Below are 7,204 nucleotides of genomic sequence, written 5' to 3'. Positions count from 1 at the left end.
CGCCCAACATACGTTGAATATTTATCCATGCAAAAATCACCCCATTATGTCATAAATGCTCCATCATTTCCGCATGTGGCGGCTGCATGCAAAAGGAATCTGCCATAAATTCAACATGCAATGACTAGGTTGCCATTTGGTCAAATATTCTGGTAATGAATGTGCCACTCTATTGCCACTTGTTCAATAGATCCTCACCATGCAAGTGGACCCCACCATCGTATATCCGCTCCTGCATATCTGGAATTGTTGGAGAGGGAAAATTCCATTCAGGAAGAATTTTCTTGAAGTGTCCTCAACTTTCCTTGCTTGAAGAAGGTTTTCCATCAATTTTCACCATCTCCTATTTTTTAGGAAAATTTCCAAATTAGGGCTCCATGTCCAGGAGGGAGAGAATTCTCCTATTAATCCAAATCTGTAAAATTTTTGAAATTTGGATGTCATTTGGTGTCAAAAAATAAAAAAATTCAAAATTATTCTCGAGGGGATTTCCTGCATTTCCATTCCTCCTTGACCCTCAAAATTCTCCTTTGCCTTGGAAATTTCCATCTCGGACTTTCAAACTTAGGCATGGAACGTGGAATTCAGCTTGGTGAAGGAATTTCATTATTTCCATGCCTTAAAAAATTTTCAACTTCCTAACTGAGCCTAGAATTTTGACTTCGATAGAGGAAATTCATCCTTCCCATGTCCTTCCTTGATACCTGGATTTTCGCGTGGCTCAGAAAAATTTTCAGTTTTCCAACTTAGGCGTGGAATTCACTCTTCATGGTGGAATTCATCATTTCATCCTTGATTTTTTTTTTCTGACTTAGCCATTTCAACATCCTTTCCTTGGCCAAGGCATTGATCCCTCCATTCCCTGGAATCTTGAATTTTCTCCATCTTCCACGCCTTGTGTGTTTTGGTGCCTTAATGAACCCTTGGGTGAAAATTCTCCATGGAGGAGGAATTCATGAGTTTGAGCATGCCTTCATGAATTTGGTGCCCCATCTTGTGCTTGGGCGCTAATTTGCTTGGGTCATGGATTTTCATTGTCTTTTCATTTTCCTTCATCTCTCTTGTTTGGCGCCTTGATCATGGATTGGGCGCTATTTCACTTGAGGAAGGAATTCACAACTTTTTCTTCCCTCCTTGACCTCTTTACTTCAGTGCCCTGCCTAAGTGTTGGGCAAAATTTTGCACTGGAGGAGGAATTTTGTCAATTTGTGAATCCTCCATGAGACATCCATTTTGGTGCCTGTCCTTGGCCTGGGGCGGAATTTTGCTATGGAGGAGGAATTCATCAATTTGTGAATCCTCCATGAGACCTCTGTTTTGGTGCCCTACTGAGTGCTTGGGTAGATTTGGGCCATGAAGGAGGAATTTGATGTTTTCTTCCAATTCAGGACATGTATATATATGAAAGATAACATTTATGTATAAGTGGCATCTTCAATATGTATTTTTCCTTTCTTATAATTGAAGTCAAGATGTTTGAGAGTGGTTTCAGCTCCCTAGGAATAATAATGCAAATTCTTGATTTTGGAAGATCTTTCAAATTTTCTGACTTAGTCAAATTTCAGGCCATTTTCGGATCATGATGACATTGGTGGATTGATGTGAATTTCCAGACTTGGATGATTTTGGATGCTTTCCTCTTTTGGAATAGGAGTTCCAAACTTAACCATTTTTTTTATCCAACTTGTCTGCCTTCTAACTCTTCCGGATTTAGAAATGGTCTTCAAGAACATTCAGTCTTCAGCATCTTCAGAGATATTCAGCTTTCAGTGTTTTCCTATGAAGATCCTGCCAAAAATATATTTTCCCCAATAGTAAGTGTTTCAAAATGTCAAGGTTTGGCCAAAATAGATCAGAAAAGCACATACTAAAAATAGAAACTTACTAAAATAGAAATTACTAAAAATAGAAAGTTTGATTTTTGGTAAAATTAGACCAATCTGGGAGGTAGTGAATCTTACTAAAAATAGACTTAATAAATATAGTGAGTGCTCAGAATTAGCTCAAATTTTACTGGGAGGTTCCTTGAAGGGTCCTAATTCTAGTTCTAAGTTCAATTTTTCCAAAATCCTAACAAAAACCCCTAAAATCTAGGACTAAAGGCAGGAACCCTAAAATTGATGAAACGAGCCCTAGACTTCACCAAATTCGCTAAAAACAAAAAGCAGATTTAATCAATAGGACCCCAAACACTTGCAAAGCAGAGAGACTGACAAGAGTGTTGCGAAAAGACCCAAAAAACAAAGCCAAAAGACCAGAAGGGCCTAAAAAGTAGGGGGTCTCCATTTGCAATGGGGCGATGTGTGAAAACGTCACAACAAGTCCCTTACAAGCTTTCCAAGGCTGTGCAAAATCTGGGTCATCCTCATACAAGTTCTTCAATTCCTCAAAACCTATTACCTCTACTCTCATTTCTATTAGCAGGTCTCCCCTTCTACTCAATGCATCAACAAATTTATCTGACTTTCCATTTCTATGCTTCAACACAAAGGTATATCTCTACAAGAACTCTACCCATCTCATATGTCTTTGATTCAACTTACTCTAACTGTTCAAATACTACAAAGATTGATTATCTGTATACAACATGTGTGTGTGTGTGTGAAAAAGTGAACCTGTAGCTGCAAGCACAACACTTCAATTAAGTCATTATATGCATGGTTAGTAATCAATAATTAATAAAAATAAGCCATAGCAAAGTGACCCATTGCCTTCTAAATGATGTGAGTATAAGATTGCTCTTAGTTTGTTATAAGCAATACCAGTGACTAGACTACACCAAGACGAAGGATTTAATCTATATGATATTAAGCTATATGGATGCAAGATATAATGAATAATTCAAGCAATAATAACCAATTCAAGCAACAATGGATGCAAGCAATAATGAATGTAAAATGGATGCAAGTAATCTAAAAAAAGCAATAATAATCAATTAATGACTCCAGAGCGAAATTAGCATGATCATAATCTCCAAGCGTGTTCTCAAAAATCTCTGGGGTGAATTGGAATGAGAGCTGATGACTGAATTTATAGAGAATTACAGAGAGATGATGAAAAAGCTCAATTTAGGATTAATTGAAAATAATTGAGAAATCAGGTTGAGTTAACCTTGAGATAGATTCCAATTATAGTTTAATTGAAATGCATTCAAATTTGAAGTCCAAGTTGCATTGGAAAACAATAATAAATCAATTCCATGCATTTGTGATAAAAATAGATAATTCTTCAATTTAATCAAGAAAATAGTCTTCTTAATGCAACTGAACTTCTTTTCTAAAAGCTTTGAGTTCCAAATTAAGAGAATAATTAATAATTCAATTAATTGCTTTTCTGATTTCAAATTCTCAATTTAGAAAAAGAAATAATATCTCAAGTTTGATTTCTCTCTTAATTCAATTCTTTTATTTATTTATTTTTGATTCAACTCTTTGTTTTGTAATAAATTCTTCTTTTTGTAGCAAATTAATTCTTTTTTGCATGATTGAATGGCAAATTTATTAATTAATTAAATATGCAAAGATATTTAATAAATTAAAATGGGATAATTGATCAAAATGATATTCTTGGAAATGATTCAATTAATTAAATAAATATTTAATTAATGTTGAGTAGTTGATTTTGCCATGTGATATTTGATAATTAAAGAATTAATTATGTGCTCAAGATTGATTTAATTGCCTTTTGGTTAGGACCTTGGTGATGTTGTCAAGATTAGGGGCCCATGGTTTAGATGACCATTTTTAGGGTATTACATTTGCCCCTCTTTGAATTAATGTGCGAGCAGCGCGTTGGTTCAAAGAATGTGTGATGTCTAGGAGATGTCAGTTCTGAACTTGATTGTTCACGAACTAGATGAAAGCAAGGTGTTTGGCTTGATTCGAAGCGACAAAGCTAAAGGAGGTCTGATTAAAGCGATACCGATCCCAAACTTGATTGAACTGAGGAACGATAGAAAACAAAGATACCAAACTTGAACTTGATTGATCAAGAAGCGGATCTTACTAATCTAGAACTTGATTGAACTTAGATGCAGTGAGTGATGATAAAAAAATTGATCTTGAACTTGATTGATCAAGACAAGATGAGCGAAGAATAAACCTTGTCCAGCTTGATCAAGAAATGAATACTGAACACCAGCTTAGATTTAGAGTGATCAAAGAAACTCTTTAAACTTTTGATTGAATTTGAACAAATAATCAGTTTGATTTGAAGCGATGAAACTGATTAATGTTAAGAGATTAATTCAGATGAAAGACAAATATCAGCTTGATTTGAGCGATGAAACTGATATGCCCCTAGCGATTGATTGATTCAGATGATCGAGAGATCTCAATTTGATGTGAAGCGATGAAGCTGAGATGCCCCTTAGCGATAAGAATTGATTTTATTTTAATTGAAAAGATTTTGCTCGACTTTTGATGAAAATTTGAAATTTTTTTTGACATTTTGAAGAATGTGAAGTCATAAGGTCACAAGTATGCCCCCTCGGGAGCGAAATCGAAAGATAGCGAGGGTAGTTGATTTTAGGCAATTGTGCGATGAGTAGTCATTTGAGCGTAAATTGATTCTGAGGATTTTTCTAAAAATTTCGGCATTGATTGATGAGAAATTGAGCATAGAGTTGATTGTAATGATGAGCGTGGAATGAAATTGAATTAAGATTCAATGTTTGAAATTGAGCGCAATTTGAAGAAAAAAAATGAGCATTTGATGAAAAAAAGCGCTAAGTGGTCAAAATTGTGAAATTGACTAGCAAGATGATCTCGAATTTCAATTTCGATCCCGAAAATGGAATCAGAGTAGGCACATTAGCCAAGGGCACAATTTTCGTGTCCATCGGAGCAAGTTGAAAAATTAGGTTTTAGGCTATATATAGGACGAAAGTGTCATTTTCAATTCATTTTAACCCTCCAAGTTTGAAAATTCAAAAAGCCTTCTGCGAAGAAAAATGGTGGTCCCTACTTGTCAGCATCGATTCGAGTGCTAGAGAAGACATAATCGACCCCGAAACTACGAGCCAACGGTAAGTGATCGATCATTAGCCTCTTTATGTTTCCAATTTCGAATTTTTTCATGCATTTTTCATGTTTTTCATGTTTTTTGGGTCGGGTATCACGGTTTATCGTGCGATACAGGATCCTGTCTCGTACGAGAAACTAGCATTTTGTGTTTGCTCATTTAAACCCATTATAATTGTCATATGGGAGCTACCCTCATGTTGTACGATAGGTCTGTTAAAAGACCATTTTGTTGTGTGAGGTATGAAAGTTTGTCGTTTGAGGCCGTTTTCTCATACGGGAGCCATTTCTGACTTGTACGAGATGCTCTCTAACTGTGTTTTGTCGTTCAAAAAATAGTGACCATTTTTGAAAGTGTAAACATGAAATTTTGGTTTTGCATTTGACTTATTTGGATTTGCGTGATGTTTAACTTCTCTTGTAGGATTATTTGGACTGTTTTTTGATGTTTCATTGTTGGATTGTTGCAGGTTTGCTTACCTCCTGTTCTCTTCAGATGTGTATATCCACCCACCATGGCTTTAGTTCGAGATTTGTCTGAGGTTGAGCAGGCCCATATTGATATGTGTGGCTTTACCCACCTAATGGGGTTACCTGATATCCGTGTGAACCACGGGATGCTCACAGCGTTGGTAGAGCGATTTCATTCAGAGCATAACACCTTTCATTTGCCAGTTGGGGAGTTGACCATCACTCCCAAGGATGTGTACAGGATCCTTCGTATCCCTTTTGCTGGGGATAAGGTGGACTATGATACCGCATTGTTACCTAGACTGCAGGCACTGAGGAACATATTCAGGGATCCTGATATCTTGACTTGTTCTATAAGTTGGGATATACTGATGAGCAGGTACAGTGAGGGGTATCCACTGGCATGTGTCCTAGCAGGTTTTATTAGGTGCTTTTTGATGCCAGACCAAGGGTAGCAGGGTTTTCAGAGCGGATGGGGCCGGATGCTCGAGCGATTGATAGAGTCCCCTCAGAGACTAGGCTGGGGTTCTTGTTTACTAGCCCACATGTATTGAGAGATGCATGAGATTGTTTACAGAGAGGGGCAGAGCATGGCTGCTGGGGTATATATTTTGCAGGTGTGGGCTTGGGAGCACCTTCCCATGTGTCGGTCGATAGTGACAGACAACAAGGAGCTAGGACAACCGATCATTTATAGATATGCTAGATATATCACGCAGCCCCATCTGGGCAAGACAGACTTCTAGAGACAATAGCTTGATGACTTGATAGCTATCGTATGGCGACCATATAGAGGGTTAGAGCCATGGGATGACTGGCGAGCAGTGTGGAGAGATTTGTTTGTCACACACCCACTGATTGCGAGATCGCAGACTGTTGTGGAGCGATTCAACATTTCACGAGTGATGAGGCAGTATGGCCGGCCTCAGGGGATCTCACAGGAGTTTACAACATGTGCTAGGTATGCTAACGAGGAGAGGCAGGGTTGGGCACCTAGGCTATCTTACACCTTGGCTATGTAGGAGCTGACAGGTTTACACTGCTTGAGGTGGGATTACCTAGATGATATAGCAGATGCGGGGGTATTGCCCCAGTACAGGGATTATTTTCAGTAGCATCCTTTCCCATGTTTGATAGATCTGGGTGAGTAGGCTCCTCACATTGAGGATGTTGAGGATGATGTCCCTGCACCAGCATAGGGACAGGGCCAGAGACAGGGCCAGAGGCAGAGTCAGGGACAGAGGGCTGAGGCTCCATGACGAGGTAGTGGTGATCCTGGTGCCAGCAGCAACGGAGTGCAAGCCGACATTGGATAGCAGAGGGGTGAGGGTGGATCCCTTGGGAGAGTAGGTGTGAGGGTGGGTGGGGGAGAGGAGGAGCGAGCAGCTCTCAGGCAGGTTCGTTAGTGATGAGAGGAGCAGGGTGGAGCCACAAGTGGAGATGGTGGTGGAGATGGCAGTGGAGAGCCTGCGAGAGAGTAGGGTGCTGACACAGGTGGAGATGGTGGTGGAGATGGTGGCAGAGAGCCTGCGAGAGAGCAGGGGGCTGACATGGGTTGGTCGATGAGAGCACGCCTTGCAGAGCTGTAGTCACAGTTGATAGTGGCGCAGACTCAGCTGGCAGAGTGAGACCGACAGCTGGCCGAGGTGAGGACTGAGCATGATCGCCAGATTGCAGCTTTGAGAGAAGAGTCTAGAGCAGAGATAGAGTCT

This window comes from Cryptomeria japonica, chromosome 11 (genome assembly GCF_030272615.1).
Source record: "Cryptomeria japonica chromosome 11, Sugi_1.0, whole genome shotgun sequence".
Classification (NCBI taxonomy): domain Eukaryota; kingdom Viridiplantae; phylum Streptophyta; class Pinopsida; order Cupressales; family Cupressaceae; genus Cryptomeria; species Cryptomeria japonica.
The sequence above is the reverse complement of the archived record's forward strand: the minus strand, read 5'-3'. Positions refer to the sequence as shown.